Source organism: Notamacropus eugenii, chromosome 4 (genome assembly GCF_028372415.1).
Source record: "Notamacropus eugenii isolate mMacEug1 chromosome 4, mMacEug1.pri_v2, whole genome shotgun sequence".
Classification (NCBI taxonomy): Eukaryota; Metazoa; Chordata; class Mammalia; order Diprotodontia; family Macropodidae; genus Notamacropus; species Notamacropus eugenii.
Genome location: NC_092875.1, coordinates 444,508,970 through 444,530,967, shown reverse-complemented (window position 1 = coordinate 444,530,967; position 21,998 = coordinate 444,508,970). Strand labels below are relative to the sequence as shown.

The 21,998-nt window shown below is 36.1% G+C and overlaps 1 protein-coding gene across 6 annotated transcripts in view; it reads right to left on the bottom strand.

Moving 5' to 3' along the window:
• MCTP1 (multiple C2 and transmembrane domain containing 1) overlaps positions 1-21,998 on the bottom strand; it is a 725,942-nt gene that overhangs the window by 188,301 nt on the left and 515,643 nt on the right. The window lies entirely within an intron of this gene.

Below are 21,998 nucleotides of genomic sequence, written 5' to 3'. Positions count from 1 at the left end.
TAGGTGACTTTTCTTCCACATAAAACTAACTTCATACCTTAAGAAGCATATTATACTAGTAATATGAATAGGAAGGGATTTGTCTATAGGTTCAGTGAAATGTGGAAAATTCTTAGCTAAGAAATTCCATGCCATAGCTTGGTGACAGAGGAATAAAATGCACATTAATAGCAACTCTGAAAAGTCTGTGAACTCTATTTTTCAGTTCAACAAGATTTTCAAAGAATTAGGCATCCACAAATGTGATCCATTAATCCCCAAACTGAGAACCATTGATGAGACTGTAATATAAACATAAAAAGCCATTTTTCCCTACTGGCAAGATATGACTACAATAAAACTTTAAGAGAGTTTTTTCACAAGCACTTAATTAATTAGTATTTTACTAGTAATAATAAAATAGAATAAAAGTCCAAATGTTTTACTCTGGAAGCCAGGATGATCATTTTCAATGATAGTCAAATGTTTTTTAGGAGTACACATTAATCGGTACCAAAATGGGATTAAGATCTTTATGATGTTAAGGTCTACGAATTACATTTCTGAAAGGACTGAAAATCTGATTTTAATATAAGCAGCCTGTGCCACTGTCCATAGTCCTGTGAAATGGAAGCTTGGGACTCACTAAAGAGGCACTGTGGCACGGTATTCATGAATGCTAGACAAAAGAGATCCACCTTTGGGACAAAGCTATGGGATGGAAAATGATGACAGCTCTTTGATTGCTGAAAAATACCAGTGAAAAGATGGGGGCCCCACTACGCTGCCAATTCTCACTCACCCCAATATTAACATTGCTGAATGAGGCTGAAGCAAAGCAGGTTAAGACTGAGCAAATAGCATATGCCCATCGCATGGTAAGCTATGACAAAATATGGTGGGAATTGTATACTTGGCTACATAAGAAAGTCAGGCTTATTTTATCTGAAGGGCCAACAAGTAAAACAAATAAGTGCTTTTCAGACAAGGGCCTGACCATTTTCAGGATTTCAAGTGATCAGCCCAGCTGCTCTGTGGTGCCCAACCTACATCAGGTCGCTCAGGAAAGGGCATTCTTCTGGGAGGGAAACAGTGAACCACAAGGCCAAACATCTAAATACATAATGTTTAGGGCACTGTTTTAAGAACACAGATCATCATCAAAGTCTGGAAATTATGCAAATAGCATTGCTTCCATTGAACAGGTCTGTGCTGGTAAAGACTTTCCGACCTAAATAAATAATTGAGTCTCTGGGTAAATGAAGAGGTTTTTGTGGTGCAAGGTTGCTACCTACAGGCCACACTGTGGAATGACATTTACGATGAGAAAAAGCTGAGACAAACATTTTGTACTAAGAATGTGTAGCCTGCTTAAGGGAAGGTAAGTGGCAGAGCAGAGTGGAAGATTTTTAAAAACTCTGTTACATACCTTGTACTTCTAGGGATATGTGTTATGCCTAAATTTGGAGCTTTTAAATCATCTTATCCTTTTTCCTTTTAGGGATAGCTTTTGATTTACCTTCTGAAAAATGCAATCTTTTTTTTTTTTTAAAGAGAAATAAAGTTCTCTCTCAGAAAAGCATCCTTCAAATAGACACCTCTGACTATTGATAAGGAAGTTTAATGATTTTCTTTAAAACTGGGATGTAGATTAGACGAATCACAAAAGTTGGACGTATTCTGCAAGATCTTAACGTATTTACTAACAAGTGATTTTGCCCTGAAACTAAGCTTTGTTCTCGCCTACTTCCTCGATTTTTCTTTATCCTACTAGAGAAACATGTTTAGAAAAATTTATACTCCCCATAAAGTCCAGTAAAATATGTACTTCAAAACATACTTGGTTTTAGAATGTTAATTTCTTTGGTTATGAAAATGAAACTATAAATCTTTTGTTTACTTTTCAATAACCAGGCACTCCTTGCTTTTAAACAAAATTTTAAATATATTTATTAACCTTGGGAAGGTACACCATTTTGCGTAATTATATAGCAATAATGAGTGATATTTATCTTCCTTTCTGTTTTAAATTGATTTTTATTGATATCTTTTGTTTTTAGATTGTCTAAATTTCCCTCTGTATTCTCCTCTCCAAAAAAGTCATTCCTTATAATATTTTTTAAAGAAAAAAAGAGAAAAATAATTCAACAAAACCAACTGATATGTTAAAAATAGTTATTTGAAAGATTCCATACTCATGGACCTCTCTCCATTGTTGCAAAAGAGGGAGTAGGAGATTATGTGTTGTGTTAAAATTTATCTTTCGTTGCAACTGTGGTTTGGGGGAAATTATCCTGTGTTACTGTTACAAAAAACAGAGCAGTCTCATAAACAGACAACTGAAAAGACCGTAACAGGCATCCAAGTAAATGAGATACCAGCAACGGCATTTATATTTCGATTTCTAGCCACTGTTAACAAGCAACTTATACAAAATTATTTTGCAAAGTAGCTTTATTCAATTTTGCGAAATTAAAAGGCTAAGAACAATCTGTTTAGTAGCCATAACATGAATACTTTTAACTAAATATTTTAAAAATCTGTCAAGAACAATTGTTTTATGATGAAACATTTAGATGTATTAGATACCTATCATTCTATATAATATATTAATGAATGGAGTTAAATTACACTTAATTAAATATAGCAAATCTATCATTCAGAACTTACTTATCTTATTCTAATATTTACTATTGTTATTGTTACTAAATAATTTTCATCTTTTTTAGTGGGCTTCAAATAGAAACAATCCTGGAGCAAATCACCAATCTTGCTACCACATTTAATAATCTATGGACTATTACAGTGGGGAATAAATAAAATAATAGCTTTTTGTAGTTAAACAAAAGTATTAGGATGGATCTCATCTTCTGCAGGCTCACTAAAGCATTCTCAGTACAAGTCTAGTAACAGTGGAAGGAGATCATAAGTAGCACCTCATCCTATACCCACATGATTCTCATCTATTTTTTTATTTTTATTATTACTGTCAATTTTTCAGGAGATATTTTAAAATGAATGTTGAAGAGAAAACCACATGATCTCAAAGCAAATTTATAGTGAATGTTCTCTGATATTAATATTTTACTGGTCTAAAAATATTTTGCTACCTATGTAGTTTTTGGCAAAATATGCTGTTACTTTTTCTTCTGATTGACATGATCCATATTTTTTCTATTCAGCACAAACTCTTAAATGTGACTAGAATTAGTGAAAATGTTCGTAATGTATAAGAGAAACATTAATGAAGAGAAAAAAGTTTTTATTGGCTGCCTGATTGGGCAAACTAGATTTAAACCCACTTGCCTAAGCCTTATTATTAATGACTTGCCTGGGGGTGAATTAACTTATTTGTGGTGTTCTAGTAAAGACCCTAACATAATTACAAACTATATTAAGGGATTGAGATTTTTCTTATCAGATTTTTGGGCTAAGTTTTCCGGAGTGAAATAGAAAAATGATTAAACAAAAATTATATTATGGATACACCTTGGGTGTATCCATCAACATGAAATCCATTTATTTGTAAGAAATTGTACGTCTTTTCTTTGTATAGATCATGGCAAAATGCATCCCAAGTTAACTAACCAGTTTTTAAGTGTGAGCAACCTTGGAATATATGAAGAAATTGATCATTCTAAGCTGTAAAGTATATTTTTCTTTGACTTAGTGTGCTGCATACTTACATTTGGATGCTATTTTTGTATTACCACTATTCTGTTACTAAATGTGCACTCAATCTGAAAATCTAACTTCCCTTTCATATGGCGATAAATCTTATGCCCATACGTTTTTTTTATCTGACTAAGGGATGTACTATATTTCTCTTATCTTTGCTACATTTTCAGGAAAACTTATTGTTAACCTACTTTCACAAAATGCCAGCCAAAAACCAAAAATCAAATCACATCATTTTCTTTATGATAGCTCTGTGATCTTTGGCATCATCCACTATTTTCAAAACCATAACAGAATAGATAACAAATATATGACTCACAAATTATCAATTATGAAAAATAATCTGGTTCAGAAAGCTGCTTTAATGTAAAAAGATGGATTACCTGTCAGAAACCAATAATGCTATTGTTTGTGAATCCAATCTTTGATTTGGTCATTCATGTTAGGAAACAAAAATGATTTTTAAACCACATTACTTAAAAAAACACAACCTAATTGTCATAAAGGTGAACATTCAGGGGGAAAAGCCAGATATAATCTGTCATTCTTGAAACAATTTATATTTTTATATTCAACTTAACCTATAAGTCTAAACCTCAAGGACACACAGCAAGAGCTGGGAACATCTGAAGGAAGACACTATTGGGAAAAAACGGTGTAAAAGTGTTAATTCTATCATGGCCCCATGGCACCTTGTCATGTACAATTTAGACAGATCACAATTTGAAGTCATGATTTCTAATTATGTAAGGAAGACTAATCCTAAATTTTAAAGTCAAATTTGACTTGTTCTGTTTTGAGATGAGGGTCTTCCTTTTTTTGTTACTATATTTTATACTCATAAGAGCACAGTGAGGCAAATGAGCATGGAAAAAATCTCACTGCTGTTGCTTGTTTCATATTTAGGACACGTGACAGAGGAAGTGGCACAATACATACTTAGAGACTGGGTCAATGAGTCATTCAGCTGCTCATGAGGTATCATTTGAGGGACTCTTCAATACTGTATTCTGCCTGCCCCCAAATAGTCTACTGTCCCCAACACCTGGGCTGAAAGTCTAACCATTAGAGTCTTTCATCTCTGGAAACCAAGGCCATAACTCAGATGGAGTAGTCAGGATTTTGTCTTAGGGCACAGAAATTTAGAGGGTTCTCAGAACTTTGCTAACTTAACAGTTAGGAAAAAAAATGAGCTTAGCACCTAATTAGCAAGGATAATTATCCTTAACTAATTAGTTAAAAATAGGAAGCTGGCAGGTGACACATTTCCTGCCTCTGTGACCACACCTCTAGTGAGCTTCTGCCAGGCCATTCCCACCTTCTATTCTTCCCCTAGCCTCTCAGCAAAGGGAATACTTCAGGTCTCAGGTCAAGGGATGCTAGTGTCCCCTCTGTCTCTCCATTATGGTAGTACACCTCTCCATCAAATCTCCCACACCATAATTTGTCTTATAAAGTTGACCTACGAGCACATTCTTGTATTGTGTATGCTCCTAGTGGGCATGTTTTGTGGGAAGGAGAATATATAAACACACATATATGTATCTGTCTGTATGTATATATACAATGTATGTATAAGTATGTATGTATGTATATGTATACACACATATATGTAAAATTTCCCCATGTCCCTATTATTATCTCCCATTAACATATACGCATATATTAATTTACTAAGCTGTCTAGCTGTTCCCTTGTCATTCATAGAATAAGGTAAAAGCTAGAAAAATGTCAGTGGAAGAAATTAAGGCAAGCCTAAGTACCAGGTGACTGGGGATAAAGAACCTACTTGATGGTAAACCGCAGATAGTGCGCTGCCCAAGCTGGGTGTCTGGGAGATGACAGAAGAGTTTGAAAGGAAAATGGCTCTAAGGATGAAGGGGGAGGAGAATGTCTTGAAGACAAGCTCTACCTATTGCACAAATCTGCCCGTTTCCTTTACTCCTTGCATCCGTGTGACCTTGGGCAAATGACTCCATCTCTTTGGGCCTGCTTCCTTATCTGTAAAATGAGGGGGTGGGCTAGATGATCTCTGAGGTCACTTCCAGTTCTAAATCCTATGATCCTATGAGTTTCTCTCCCTCCCTACTCCATAGCTCAACGGATTAAGCGCCTCATAGAAGAAACACTGAGAATTTTGAAATAAACAGGAAAAGGGCCTGCACAATGCCTAGTGATGTATATTTCAAAAGAAAAAAAGATTCTGTACTAAACCTTAGGGTCAGCTTCCGACAGCTTGCCCATGGTGTGGGCCGTGAGAGTTCTTGGATGTATTCCTGCTTGGCTCTGAAATGTGAAAATGAGGTTGGGGGATGGGCAGGACTAACTATATATTCCTCAATTATGTCAACTGCTAGCTGATGAAGACCTGTTATAACTAAGTTTTTTTTTTTAATAGAAAATGTGCTAATTGACTAGGTTGGAGCTCAGAGACAGCATATGGTTAGGATTTTTGATTACCTAGAGTAGATCCCCAGCACCAATCAGCTACATGATTGTGAAATAGTGTTTTGCTTTAGTAAATACTGTGCTGACTGAGGGGCAACCAACTTGCATGATGACTTTCATTTGTATTGTTTGGATATCCATTAGTCCCAAGAAATGTAATTGTGTGAGGAGGCAGTCTATCAGTTTAAGTATCATATCACTTGGCTATCCACCCAAACCTCCATCCCACACTCGAAATGTTGCAAAACATGAGTCAGATCCATAAGGGAAGGCTTTATTAGATGTCCTCCCCCAACCCCCATGTGTGGAAAAGATAGAAGAAGAAACCCATGGACCTCATTTCCTTCTATAATGAAAGAAACAAACAAAATACGGGTAGCCAGACACAAGTCTCGTGAGGGAAGATCCCAATAAAGTTTTAGTTCTGGAGTTTCTGGTTGGCCAGGCGCGAAGTCAAAGCCAAATCCAAATACCAGCTTTGTGGGGATGTGTGATTCCATTATCCACCGTTTTAAACAAAAACCTTCTTTCCTAAGGCCACTTTAAGCTAAAATTCAAAACAGGTGTTTGATGCTAAGGTTGTAACCCAAATATTTCCCCTTATAACCTGCAACTCTGATAAGACCTCTCTCGGAAATATAATGATTACACATCCCTCAGATGGGTTTAACAAACCCCTATTTTCTCCTTTCCCTTCCATACAATGTGGAGTCTATTTGTATCCATTCAGGGCTAAATTACAGATAAAGTTACAGCAAATTTGTTTTCTCAAAAAGGCAGTCAGGCCTAATATCCCTGGAGTAATAAAAGCCTTGTCTTTCATTCAGAACTAGAACTGGCATAATTTTCTCCAAGAAACAAACTCTACTTCCTGTGACAATGAGCCTGTTCTTAAAATTCTGAATGGGCTACAGCTCAATTTGCAGGTGTTCAGGTAGAAAGGCAAGAGGGCATTTGACCCCCCAGCAGGCAATTGTTGCTGTGGTAGGTAACTTCAGTCTGCTAGTTATATCCTTCTATTAGATAAGCTACCAGAGTTTTCAGCTCTGAGTTACTGAAGGAGGCTCAAGTAAATCAATAATTTATACAGATATATCTCATTCATTCTGATGGTATAAAGATACATACTAACAGCCCGCTGCCTCTACAGAACAAAGCCAGAGACGTTATTTTTTTAAAAAAGAGAAAGAAAGAAAAAGAAACCCTTTTTCTGTGGAACAAAGCAGTTACGTAATAATGATCTAATGGCTTATTAATTTTATTTTCCAACTGCTCTGACAAATACACTACAATGACACAAATAAGCTCTTTAGGAGTCTCAATGAAGTTTCTTGGGTGAATATTAATAATCACCCTTTACAAATACTTTCAGATTGATGTGAAAATAGAATAGTGTTTTATACAGTAACATAACACTTAAAAAACCTAACAAAGTTGCATTCATTAATTTTTTAAGCTAAGTCCTTTCAATATTCTATCACCTTAGATTTCTGATACAAATTTACTTTCCAAAAGATGAAAATCAAAGGCATTTAGGGATTGAGCACGAAGAGTGTCGTTAATATAGCCTTATGCTGTTAATCATTATCTGGGGAAAATTATATTGTGTTTCATGCACTACTACTATGACATTTTTATTAACTCATAATCCCTGTGCTAACAGTGGTGTATTAAGCAAGTAATAATTAAGGGGGCAGCAAATATTAAAAATGCCTTTCTTTAAATTCTTCAATCACATTAAAGGGAAATCTTTTAGCACGAGAGTTTAAGGGGAAAGTGTTCATATATATATTATATATGTGTGTGTACATTGGTTAGCATTAGTGCATTTTATTATATATGTATGTATACATATGTATATTTGTGATGTCCAAAATATAAATTAATAATTAATAGTTCTAAGGCTGTTTAAATAGCACTACCATAATTTTTTGTTTCAATGTCCACAGTAGCTGTTAAGGGAATTAGTCTGTTTTAAAACATGATAAAAATATCTCTCCTAGCAACTTAATTAGAAATGGTGTCTGCTACTTGACAGATCTGAATAGGGGGCTTGACGTCTGTGGATAAGATGTATCAGGAGTTAGTCCCTTGCTCACCCCACCTCTGTTCAAGGCCCTGTCTATGGCTGGCTGGGAGACATGCATTGATTGGCATTCAGTTCCCTCTGACTGGGCTTAGGCAGACTTGAGTGCTGAAATAATTAGGAAATGGACCCAATGGGAAGAAAGATAGTAGTTACAGGTAACCCCCTCTCTCATATGGAGAAGATCTCTGTACCCCCTTCTCCGAGGAAACTCCTTCTGTAATACCACAGAATATAAGTCACAAGGTGGGTGTGTGGGGGGGGGTGGTAGAGGGGAGAAAAGGGGGATGAAGAAAAAAGGATAAATGATCCTGCCTCTAATTCAAAGACCCCAAACCTTTCTGCTACATAATTTATTTATTTTCAGTTTTCAATGTTCACTTTCACAAGATTTTGAATTCCCAATTTTCTCCCCATCTCTCCCCTCCCCACCCCAGGACACCATGCACCTCAACCACCGCCTTCTCCCAATCTTCCCTCTCTTCTATCACCCCCCCTTCTCCTGTCTCCCTCTCCTTTATTTTCCTGTAGAGCAAGATAGATTTCTATACCCCATTGCCTGTATATCTTATTCCCAAACCTTTCTAAGCAATACTCTGGGATTGTTCACAGTAACCAGTTAAAGTTTCTAGGAATAAGACTAACTCAATAATAACGAAAATATTTTCTTTAAAAGAGTAGAAGGAAAAGTGATATAGTACCTCCTTCCCGTCAGCCAAGAGGGAGAGAAATGTTCCCATACTGATCTCATTAAGATGATGAAAATAATGAGTGTGAATCTCCTCATAGAAGAGGGCATACATGTATCCCCCATTCAACCTTTTATTGTACCTGATAATACTGCAATTATTGTCAGCTGTATCTGATAGTATGGTGGTTTTTTTGGTTACAATATTACAGTTTTAACTTCCAGTTTTACCTCTGGAGTCATCATAGCCAGTCAGTCGATGTAGGTTTATTGAGTGTGGATGATAACGGGGGAGGAAGATCTGTTAATGGCAAGTAAAACACATTTCAATCAAGATAGCCTGAATTTATTCTCTGTCATCAGTTCTAATCATAGATTTAAATGCAGACAAATAAAGATAGCTATTTTATTCAGTTTATAATTTATTTCCTAGAGTTCTTTAAACTGGAGTCAAACACTCAAGTCAATTGGAAATGGAACCTAGGCATTATAAAAATCACATTTCCTAGATTATTATGGAGAATAACCATAAACCAACATGAACTGATTAAAAGTAGATTTGTGGCTTATGCTATGTCATTGTATCCATTATGAAAACTGCCAAATAATTTTATTAATTTTATATCGATTTTGCAATATTGACTGAATTTTGAAATATTGTCTAGCAGTAAGAAGCATATAGCTGTTTCTTCATTATTGTCTTTTTGCTTATTCATTGTTAATAAAAGCTTAAATTATTTGCATATCCATCTACTTGAGGATTTCAAAGCATTTTATAGAGATGATTTTGTAAAGATCAATCTATTTAATAGATTGTACTGTCATTCTATCAGTTTCATTTTAAACTGTACCTCTTATGACAGTTCATGCAATGAAGAATAACATTTTCATATTCCAATGGTAGCTCAACTCATAATCAAATTCTTTGCTAATTTGAGAAAAGGTACAATAATTTTATTGTGGTGTTCTTCAAATTTATGGAACAATTGTCTTTATCTATATGATTTTAAAAGTAAGAACGAGTAGTAATAAATAGTGAAGCCCTGTTACCTAGTTTCTCTAAACACTGGGCTTTATTCACACTTTGGAGATTTGGGGGGTATATAGGTTTGCTACAGTTGTCATTAAATCAATATGGATCAATACGGCCGATTCACATTATTTCATAAGCTCAGTGAAAATATGGTTTTGAAATCAGGCACACAGGAAATTTAGACGTATTCTTAAAGATTCTTCATTTTTGTGTATGTGTGGAAAAACCAAAAGTGCTACTCTGATGTCAAAAAGATTTTTTTTCTCTTTTCTTAAATATACTTCACTGTGAGATAGTCTACACTCCTTTATTATTTGTTAAAACAAATGACTTATTTTTTGCACCTTGTATCTTAAGAAAAGCAGTGTCTCCCTCTCACCTAACAAAAAAAGGTGACAAAAAACCAAGTACATAGCTACTTAAATTCCTGGTGCCAAAATGAACATGAATTTATTATGTCTACTAAGCAATTTCAGCTCTCTCACTGTACTCCTTTATTATAGGTACTTTGGTCAACAAATATTGGGAAATGACTCATGTAAGATGCCTATAGGACATTATCAAACCACTGACTTGCCTCTTAACATCATAGGATTGGAGTACAAATAGTTTGGACTTGTGAATAATCCAACTTCGAAGATATTGACAACCATCTCCTCTGCTGCTAGATCATTGCTTTTATGCAAGACCTCATCCTTCCCCACTTCTGAAGTCTCTTTGCCTCTAATTAAGCTTTAGTGACCACAGCTACAGAAGCTTCTTTGCTAGAAAATTGTCTTCATCTTTCCCCCATTCCACAAATTCCCCTTCCCATAAACATATGGGGTTTTGCAGGCCAGGACAACACAGGTTCCACGACAAAATGCATTTTGGATTCCAAGAAATTTTTGGAAGACAACCTGCTTTTAAGCTGCAGTTTGTTTCTTAGATTTTTATGCACTTAAAAAAGTTTTGTCACTTAGCATTGTAGCTAAATTCTCAGGCTAAGACCTAGAAGACCCAGAGAAACTGAAAATGAAAGAAAGAGAAAACAGGCAAACCAGACAGTTTGAGTCAAGGTTCTCATGAATGAAGATGTGCAGTTCTACTTTGAAAGGGATGTAGAATAAGGGCTTTTGTAATCAAAGAGCCTTCGTTTATATTATAAGGACAGGAAAAAAATACGAGCCTCACATTGATTCTACGGAGCTTTGGCTTTTCTTTCAACTTGATAAAAAAGTGAAACCAGACCTTGTAATGAATTAAATGAAGAGTTCCTTCTTGAACTTTTGAAGTAACTTTACTAGCTGTTGCCTAACACTACAGACCAATTAGAATATGTTTTCACTGGAGTCATTTATGTATTACTAAGAGGTTATTTACCAAGGTGATCTATCATCTTTAATTAAAATCAAAATAATTTCTCTTAAATTGCTGTGGGTATCACTGATTTTTGATATTATTTAGTCTCCAAACTTACTACCAGAAAATACATGAAAAGATACTTGCCGTGAGATATACGAATCACTACCTTATTTAGACCATAAGACAATGAAATTATAAATAGGAACCTACGAGGGAAACAGGCTATGGTCAGGTGCAAGGCTGCTACTTGTATGTCATTGGCAGTTTATGACACAGAATAAGTTTAGAAGCTCAGAAATGCATAAAAAATATATATAGTATGGGATACTAACAACATATTTTATCTTTTAAAACCATAATAATTCAGATTTCCTCTTTGCTACAAAGGGAGAGCCAAAAAATTTACGTGGATTTTCCAGAAATGGGAGCACCATGCCACTAATTCCCATGATATGGACTGGATAACTGTTGTGTAATATGTTACATTTTTATGTATCTGTTACAGTCTTGGTAAATTATAGTGGTGATGGTCATGAGTATCTTCTTTCATAATCTTGAAGGTGAAATGAAAGGGAGAAAAACAGGCTTCTGGTATTTCAGTAACTATGAAATTGTTTTCATCCTTTAAAATGGATTCTTCTTCCTCTACTGACCTCAAAACACCTCAAGATCCTTTTATCTTCCAACTAAGACTGAAAGGAGAGCAAAGCTTAATGAAGTATGTGTGTGCGTTTCTGACATGAAAGCATTCACTTAACGAATGTAAAGATTATCTGTTTGTTTTCAAGTGCATCACTTTATAAGGAGAAATTCTATTAGACCCTTTATGACGATGGCTATATGAAAGAGGCACGGGAAAACATCTAGCCCAATTCTTTCACTTCATCAGGGCACAACAACACACACTTGGAACACACCCATAAGGAGAAAGCATTCATTGTTCACTCCCACTCCCTTTAAAATCCTCAGAGGTCTTTTTTTTCCTGTTGAAGAACTGGGCTCAATATGTACTTGATTATTTTGGATAAGGCGATATTAGATCATTATTCAGTCTGATTACTTATGGCTTTAATTTGCATTGTATGCAAAATAGAGAAAAATAAAACCAGACTTCATCATTAAGAACATATGTGACAACATGGAAGCATATGTAGGCAACTTAAAATTAAAGCACACCAAGGGTCAAGCCAAAAACTCAATTAAAGAATGAAATCTTTAAGAAAGCCATCCTTCTTTTCTTAATATGCACTAAATGGACTGGACCTGGGAATCCATTGGTATGGGGTGTATCCAGAGAGAAAACTCCCTCTGCCAGTACAGACCAGCAACAGCTCTGCAACTTGTAGTCGTAGGGAGTTGCTAGGCCACCATCCCGTGATCACACGCTACACACATACACACATATACTTAATGTTTATGTATATATATGTGCATGTGATTATTCATATACACACACAAACCATACACACATATATAAACATACATTTATTGTGTATATATCTACATGTGTACATGTATATACACACATCCATATATTGCCAATAGAAGGGCCACCCAGAGGTGGGTATTGAATTCAGGTCTTTCAAACTCAGAAGCCTGCTTTCTGCCTTTGAGTCTGCCATACTTCATTTGGGTCCAAGTTTCTCTTGACATCCTGGTATACTTTCTGCCTTTCCCTGACTCTCTCTTTCTCTCTCATTTTTTTTATTATTTACCCTTCTTCTTCCCCTTTCAGTCTGCCCTCTCTTGGTTTAAATGTGAAAAGTGGCCACTCTTTAAGTTTTCCATTTTTACTTTTGTTGCTGACTTAAGGATACTTCATTTTCTGAGTGTTAGTATTCTGCTATCAGAGGAAAGTTACAGATATGACATGTAGTCAGTATTTACAGATTTGCCTTGGGGGAAGACTAGCCATCTCTGTACCCAATTCTTGATCATCTGGGGCTCTCATCTTCTATAACAAATGTCCTGATTAGCTTTCCATGTAGAACCACAATGGATAACTTTCATACATCATTTCATGTATCTGTTCTTTAAGATCAATATTTAGGGTGAATTAGCTAAAGTTATCTCAGTCTCCTTTTACTTTTGCTTTGGAGAAGATAAAAAATCTTTTGGAAGTTGACTTATCACATGAAATACAATCACGACTACTTTATCCTTATTTTTACCACACAAGTCTCCAAATGTATGATTATTTCATTTGCTTCATATTTTCTTTTAATGACATTTAAAATAGTTAACAGCATTTAAGTTGTGGTTTAGATGGAGGGGAAGGGAATAAGTAATCATATAATGCCTACTATGTGCCAGGCACTGTATTAAGTGCTTTACACATATTATCTTATTCAATTTTCACAACAACCCTGCAAGGTAGGTGCTGTGATTATTCCCATTTTGCAGTTGAGAAAACTGAGGCAAACAGAGAGACTTGCCTAGGGTCACACAGCTAGTGAGTGTCTAAGGCTGGATTTGAACTCAGGTCTTTCTGACTGTAGGCCCAGTGCTTTATCCACTGTGCCACCCAGATGTCACTGTCTTTAAATGGAGATAAAGCGTGTCCCAGTTACCACTCTGGCAAATAAGGAGGGAGCTTTAAGTGCACACAGGAAGGCAGAAGAGAATAGAGAAGCTCCAAAAGTCTGTACATTCCTTAGTAGGACTTACTCTGACTTTGTCTACCCTTCAAAAAGGGGATAATAACCATAGACCCAATTTTTTCCTCCTGCTCATTTCTGGCAATTGTGACCACAGTTACAAGCAGAGAAAGAGAGCTTGGGTCATCCAGGTCCAGTTGTATCACAAGCAAGAGAATGCCCTGAAGCACCATTGGAGTCTGACATTTACCCCAATGCCAGCAAAACCTCCTGGGGGCTTATTTAAGGAGATTTATACATGGGGGACTAGAGCTTAGCAGCACTCCACCCCTGGACAAAAAGATATAGTCTACTTTGTCCACATTGTGTATAAACCCATTGAAGTAGCTTTCCACAGGTTTGCAAAATCCTATTCTTCTGCATGTAGAAAAACATATCATAAGGAAGAAACAGAATAGTTTTAATAAATGTGAAGTGCTACAGAAATTAGACCAAAAATTCAATTTTCATTGAATGAATGGGAACAGGGTACCAGTAATTGGAGGTCTGCAGAAATGACAATCGAGGCAGCTCAGTGTAGGCTCAAGGAGAGCCCATCCACCAAACAGCAATGAGCTTCTTTTCTAGCTACTGGAGCGGAGAGGTTCCAGGGAATCAGGGTCAGTCACTTGAAAGGTTGGAAGCAAATTTTCATGTGGTATAGACAGACCTATGCTTCTTGTTAAGTACCTCTTGTGCCAAAAATTAGTCTCAGGTGTTTGTGAACTGGTGTCAGGGAAGGTAGTGTGGCTGATAACCTTACTGGTTCCCCCTTTTCTAGGTTTCTAGTAAATGTTATTGCAGAGGAAAACCTAACAACAACAGTACGATGATGATGATGGTGGCGATGATGATGATGACAGCTAGCATGTACGCAGTACCTATTACTGTGCTAAGCACTTTAAAAATATTATCTCATTTGATACCCATAACAACCCTGGGAAGTAGGTGCTATTGTTATCCCCATTTTGCAGTTGAGGAAACTGAGGCAAACAGGGGCTAAGAGACTTGCCCAAGGTCACACAGGTAGCAAGCGTCTAAGGTTGGATCTGAACTCATGTCTTCTTGACCTCTGTCCTGGTGCTCTATCTACTGCACCACCTTTTTGCACTGTGTGATTCTGTAAGTAGCATACACATGTAAGAATAACTTCCTTATGAGAAGTTCTACCACCAAAGGCTGGGATTCTTCACATGGCCCTCTATGTGAATTTCTGTTTCTCCTCTGGGTAAGAAGCTCAGGCACTGGCATATGGCAATGTGACCTGTCCTTGTATTGGCTAGAAAGCCAAGATTTTGAGGGAAAGGAGCAGCTGATCTTTATCTATCATCTCTTAACTTGAAGACTTGACAGATTATGAGGCTTCAGCCCTCACTGTCCTGCCAAGGGAGTACACATGCAGAAGAGAACGTGACCCATTCGTAGACAATCTTTGACTAGCTGAGCTTTTGAGATCATTTTACTGGCTTCTCCCTGCCCCCCACCCATGCCAGGGATCTGACAGCCCTTCATAGATCTATTTCAAACACATAAGTGCTACAAGAAACTGTTGTTATTTATAATTTTAAAACAATTAAAACCTGAATTCAAAACCTAGTAAATTTTATACCAGTCACCTATTAAGGAGACTCAGCCCAGTGTAGTGGATGGATGACCCTAGACGCAGAAGACATCCTATGTAACCATGAACAGAAAATTTTCTAAGTCTTAAAGTGGCATATGAGTTGCTAACATGCCTCATTGGGGAAACAGAAATCTTTTAAATGTCAAACAGTTAACACATCTTAACTAAATCTTGTGTTAAAACCACAAAACCCTATTTAAAAACTGCCTAACTAACTACTCATTCATAATATTTATAACTTGTTTTTATGGAACTAACTTCCCATAGTAAGTTGTTTTCCCTTGCATTGTTTTTTACTTGAACCAATTAGACACTTGAGTTTTCTCCTTCAATGCCTCATCATGACATAGAGATGACCTTGAGTTCTTGAAGGCTCATGTGGGCAGGTTCCATCAAGCTGGAAAGGCTTCGCTATCTCAGTGATGTACAGTATCTGTCACCCCAAGATCAGCCTAAATACATATAAAATGGCTCATCAACAGAAGACTGGCTACCAGCTGATTAAGTTTTTAGTTATGGTTACTCATAAATCACTTTTTTACAATCAGCATCAGACATCATGGGTCTTTCAAAATATCAATTAATTATATTAAAGGAGAGTGGAACAATGGGAAGCAGATTAGGGCTGAAGTCAGAAACCTTAGGTTAAAATCTCACCTCAGTCACTTACTACCTTGGGTGACATTATGTAAGTCATTTAACCTCTCTTGATTTGTTTATTCATTTTTAAAATGAAGGGATTTTATTAGATTATGTCAAAGAGATCTCTGTCATCTCTAGATCTATGATCTAATGTTGTTAGGTGGGATGTGCCTTCATAACCAAATACTGTGGTGCAGCACCTAGAACACATGATTTGGAGTCAGGAAGGTCTGAGTTCAAAGCCAGTATCAGATATTTACTAGCTAATCAAGTCACCTAACTGCTCTCAGCCTCAGTTTCCTGAAATATAAAAAAGGCATAATAACAGCAACCTTCTTAGGGTTGTTGTCCAGGATCAAATGAGATAATATGTATAAAATGCTTTGCAAACCTTATCATCCTCATCATCACCATCATTATCATCCTAACACATTTGTAAATAAATAATTCCATGTACATTGGCAACTTGGAAGTTGAATTGAAATGGTATTGCTTTTAAGAAAATAATGATTGGTTTTGTTTTTAAGTAAACTAAAAATTTACTCCGGAGAAGACTATGATTTGGTAGAGGAGAAATTATATTATAGTAGAGAGGAAATTAATAAGCTTTTTTTCTCTTTTAGTGAGAGGGATGATGATAGGAAAAAAGCCCAAGACATAAAGGGAGGAAAATTCAATGCAGCTCTGCGTTAACATTGGTTGGGCATATGGTTCTTGGTGTCCTTCTTTATCAGCATTTGTATAAAAAAGTGAGAAAATATAATTTTGAACATTTTCACCTTTTCTGCCAGAACCATAAAATAAAAATAATAACTAAAATAACACTTTTTATAAAAACCAGAAAGCTGCTTACAAGCTGCCACAAGTGTGAACTATATTTTTTTGCTGGTGTGATTTAAAGCTATTGATAGGTCCCTTAATGTAAAAAATAGAAATTTACAATGAAAACTCAAACTGACCTTCAATTTCTTCAGACCATACCCACATCTTACTCATTCTTCCTCAATAAGAAAGCCAAGGGATAAAGACATATTACATAGACACGCACGTGTTTTCTACATTTATACTCCTTCTAAAGTTACACTCCTCAAATCAGACCTTGAACGTAAGCGCTATTCAAAAATCCTAAAATCCTGTGATGATGCCTACAGAATGACACCTGAGACTTCTTCTAATTCCTCATTATTAATTTATTTATTCAGAAATCACTATTTGCCTACTGTGTGCAGAACACTGTATGAATAGCTATCCATCACTAAAACTTAACATCATCTTCTGCCTTCCATTCTCTCCAATAACTGCTATTTGCCCATATTAAACCATATCATGTCATCTGCACACCTCATTTTCCATCTTCCTGTTGTTGGCTAATGGAATTCTTCTGTGAGTAGCCATCCCCTCACAGGATCCATTGTGTTAGCATGCATTTGCTTTCTTGAAAACATGGAATGAATGAAAGTGGCATGAAACCGAAGGCAAGATGGACCATTAATAAAACCTGGAGGGAAGAGGCTGATGAAACACAGTGGTCTAACTCTTTTAATCATAGCTAAAAGAAAAAAACAAGTCTGTCTTTCTACACAAAAGACGCATGTGGACAGCAGGAAAAGAACAGGGAAAGGGAGACATGTTGGCTCACAAAACCTCTCTGAGGCTCTCTGGGAAAAGAGAGTTGATAGCAACTGTCCTCCAAATGAAAAAGAAAACAAATTTATTTTATGAGTAACAGTTAAATACCCATCAGGCAATTAGGGTGCTTTATAAAGGCACTTTTGGAACACAAGATACTCGAAGAATAGGCATTCCTTCATAATTCAAGTTCATTGTTCCTCTAAGTAAAATATGTGTCTCCCTTTAGTTATTCTCTCACGAATGATACTTTAAAGGCAAAAGGACATTTTTGATCATGCACAGCTTAAACTTTTCATTAAACTACCAAATTTAAATTCTACCTTTTTGTGCACTCTGACATTTTTGTCTGGCATTTTCATTAATTTTGCGACATACATAAATGTAGCTGAAATGTTAACTGATCAATACTTTGTCTCTCTCGTGTAGCACTAGAGCTCTGTTCCCCAAGGACCACACAGCAGAACAGATAAATGTGTAAAATATCAAACGTTAATGTTAAACACAGCGGCACTTACTGTATAACGACGGAAAAGGCTAAAACAATTCCAAACGGACAGATGGTACCACAAATTATCTACAATCACATTTAAAGATTAAAGTTTGTCCTGTAAAATAATTCTTTGACGCACACTGAAGTGTGTCCTTTTACTGATAGCTCAGTTGTCCAATTATTTCTGTGCTCATTACAGTGAGAGATGACAGTCCTGGAAAGAGAGAGACTATGTATTTTTTTTCCATGTTGCACCCACTGACATCCACAAGAACACAAACGTCTGGTCAAGTGCCTGATGAAAATTAAGCCCAATTTAGGAGATGTTTCAACAGCTACAATAAGCTAGTCCAAAAGAAGAGTGCTCGTTCTCCTTCCCTCCCTCCCTCTCTCTCTCTCTGTCTCTCTGCCTCTCTCTCTCTCGCTCTCTCATTGTAATAATTTGGGGGTATGATTTTTGATGATTAAGAACAATATTAACATATTTTTTAAAAAATCTCAAAATGGTACAAAACCCTGATCCACAGCCTATAACAAAAAAGGCTTGTGCTGTATTTTACTCGTTGCATCTCATCCTGTCCAACCTGTAACATAGAAGCTATTAGCTCCCACTGATCCTTCTCTACAGTACAGGTAGTACCAAAGAAACTGCAATTTCCCTAATCTTACATTTCTTCATATTTTTACTTAATCCTATTGGGGCACGTGACAGCACTTTTCCATTTTGTTTTCATTTAGAAAGGGAAAATTAAAAGTATATGGAAGTTGAATACATTTCTCAGGGAAACTCATTGATCTTTGGGCCCCAAACCAGTGACTATAATAGTATAAATGTGCTCTGAGAGGCAACAGCAATACTTCTGAAAAAGTGGCCCAAGTGGAATCAGCACCACTATAGTAGATTTACAATGCAACTAAAGGAAATGATGGGAATAATGTGTCCTTTTAAAAATGGTATACTACTCATATACTTTTAATGGAAAGCAGCCTCTGTTCAGGGTTAAATATTTTTTTTGCTTTTTTTAAAGGCCATGGTTACCAAGGTTTAAAATGTTCATTTTTACTTATTCACATTACTTGCTAATAACAAGATTATTTTTTTAAATGTTCTGGAAGGGCTAGTTTCTTTTGCTGAATTGTTACAGAATTTATAATATAAAACAATTATTTTAAGAAGGAAAAAAACCTGATTCCTGAGTCCAACAACAGCTTGTGTTGTCAGATTTCAACCTGATGGTCTTAAAAATATCTGATTGACAGGCCATTGAAAACATCATTTTGAAGGGAAACATCAAGTTATAAGTTAGGATGTATTAATTGTTTGATAATAAACTGCAGGCTTATCATCAAACAATATCTCTAGATGGACATCAACATCTATTTTTGTGAAAATCTTTCTAAAATGTAAGACATTCTGCCACCTTTTAAAAACAGATGATATTGAACATAATTTAATCTTTCTTAATTACTCAAAATCGTCATTATGATCAGTCTGTTTCTTATTTTTGTTTTTTTTCTGTTCCCTCCTTCATTGCCAGCTTTCAATTTTCCCATTGTCATCATGCTGACCTCACTCTGTCTTCCTCTTATTTGTTGCTGGAATCTGAGCTTCTCTGGGAAGCCAGATGACCAAATGTCTTAAGAACTGCGCCATAAATAGGATTCAATAAATTACTGCATGAATAAGGGTCTAAATTCTTGACTTTAGAGAAGGGTCTTTGTGATAATTATTTGGGCACTAAGATACAAATTTCCATAAGATCATAAATTTTGAGTTGGAAGGGACCTCAATCCCTTCCTTTCTCATTCAATAAAAAAGGAACTGAGGCCTTGAAAATTTAAGTGACTTGCCCAAGGCCACAAAAGCAGTAAAGTCAGGATTTGAACCCACATCCTTTGATTCCAAATTCAGCATCCTTTCCACAATACCCTGATGATTTTACTTTCACCTGCTTCAGAATATGGGGCTGTGTTCTAAGGTTTGAGTTTGCATGAAAAAGACTCAGAAATGTGTTCTTGTTATACTTATAAAAAAAGTGAGATCTGATTATCTTCCAATGAGATCAGTTGAAAAAACAACACCTTCAGGGTGTCTTAACAGTCTCCTGGGAGTCCCTTACATAATTCTGCATGCAGGGTCTTAATGAGAGTTTAGAATTCTGGCTGCTATTTTGAACTCACATTATCTGAGAGAACTCTGGGCGCCAGTTGCAAAGCTTATGTATGAAGCCATATAAAGCTCACTTGTCACAGTATTCAGAACTACCTAATTTATTGCTAAACAAATGGCTTAGTTGTAGATGTTTATGTTTTCCTAGTTCATAAGCAGTCTGTGGCTCTCTCTCCCAAGGAGTGAATCAAAGATGGAAGCCACAATCTTGCAACCTGATTTTTTGCTCATGTGTTACAGGCCTCCAGAAGAACCATGGGTGATGATGGCAAATAATAAACAAAAAGAAACTCATTCTCTATTTCTCAAATTACCACCCACCCCACCTAGCAAAGAGGCAAAGTATTTCTTCTCCAATTCTCACCAACTTGGAGAGTGCAATCTATGATGGAAAAGCCTCTGCAGAAACACCATGCTTGTTTCTTAGATTAAACTATTTTAGCTCCCACAGAATCTGCTATGTTAAAACTTCATGGTGACAGCAGTAGCTTTCCTTATGGCGGCAGAAATATGTCAATGGGAAACAGGCAATTTCACTTTCTGGTAACTTGCAACACAAAGAGAGATACCCTTTGTTCCAAGGGCATAGACATTAATGAAAGTTCCATTCAAAGACGGGGGAACAGATTACAAAGTACTAAAAAGATGTGCTCACATTAATTTGAATGGCAATACTAAAATGTCCATTTGTTACTACAATTAGAGAAATTTTTGAAGACAACCCTAATAACACTATAGCCTACCAAGTCAAGGACTCGAGAACACGGATGTACTTTCAGTATTATCATCACCAACATTAAAATATAATTTAAGGATTTTAAAAAGGAGCGATACATTTAATCTTCAGAATCTGCCTCACTCACAAAATGGTGAATAAACACAAAGAACATTCCTCCTAAGTCCCACTTGAGGCAGGGGGCAGGCGTCCTGGATCTGGGATTCTCTGGCTCTGTGACAGTTTTCATCAGCTCTTTTTAAGTAATTGAAGTAAAAGGCTACAGGATGGACACTTTTGGGGGAGCTATTCTGATCTATTACATTCTCCCTTGCTGTTTAAAAAAATAACAACCTGACACTTCAGAAATAATAACATTTCTCTTAAATAGGTCACATCAATTTCCCATTGATTCACATTTTTTTTCAAATCATAAAAATAGCATTCCCAGTGGTGTTATACTCTTTTTTCAAAGACAAATAATAGAAAGAAATAAAATCAAAGCATAGATTGTCAGGTTTATTAAAAATCTTAGTACCAAGGGCTTCTCTTAGCTATGCTATGGCAAACTGGAACTATACAATATAGATAGGTTATCCTTTTTTTTTAAACTTTATTTGTCACTCAGATAATGAAAAAGTTGCTAAGATGTCTTATTTCTGGATTTTTGAGTTGGGGATAGAGGTAAGACAAGCATTCCTGTCCTCAGATATTACACCAACCACCAGGTTTTGGCCCAGAGCAAATATCCTAGCTAAGTCTTAAAGATAGGCATTTTAAAATGGCATCACTGACATGACTGTAAGTATGGTCACAGGACCATGTAGCTATTA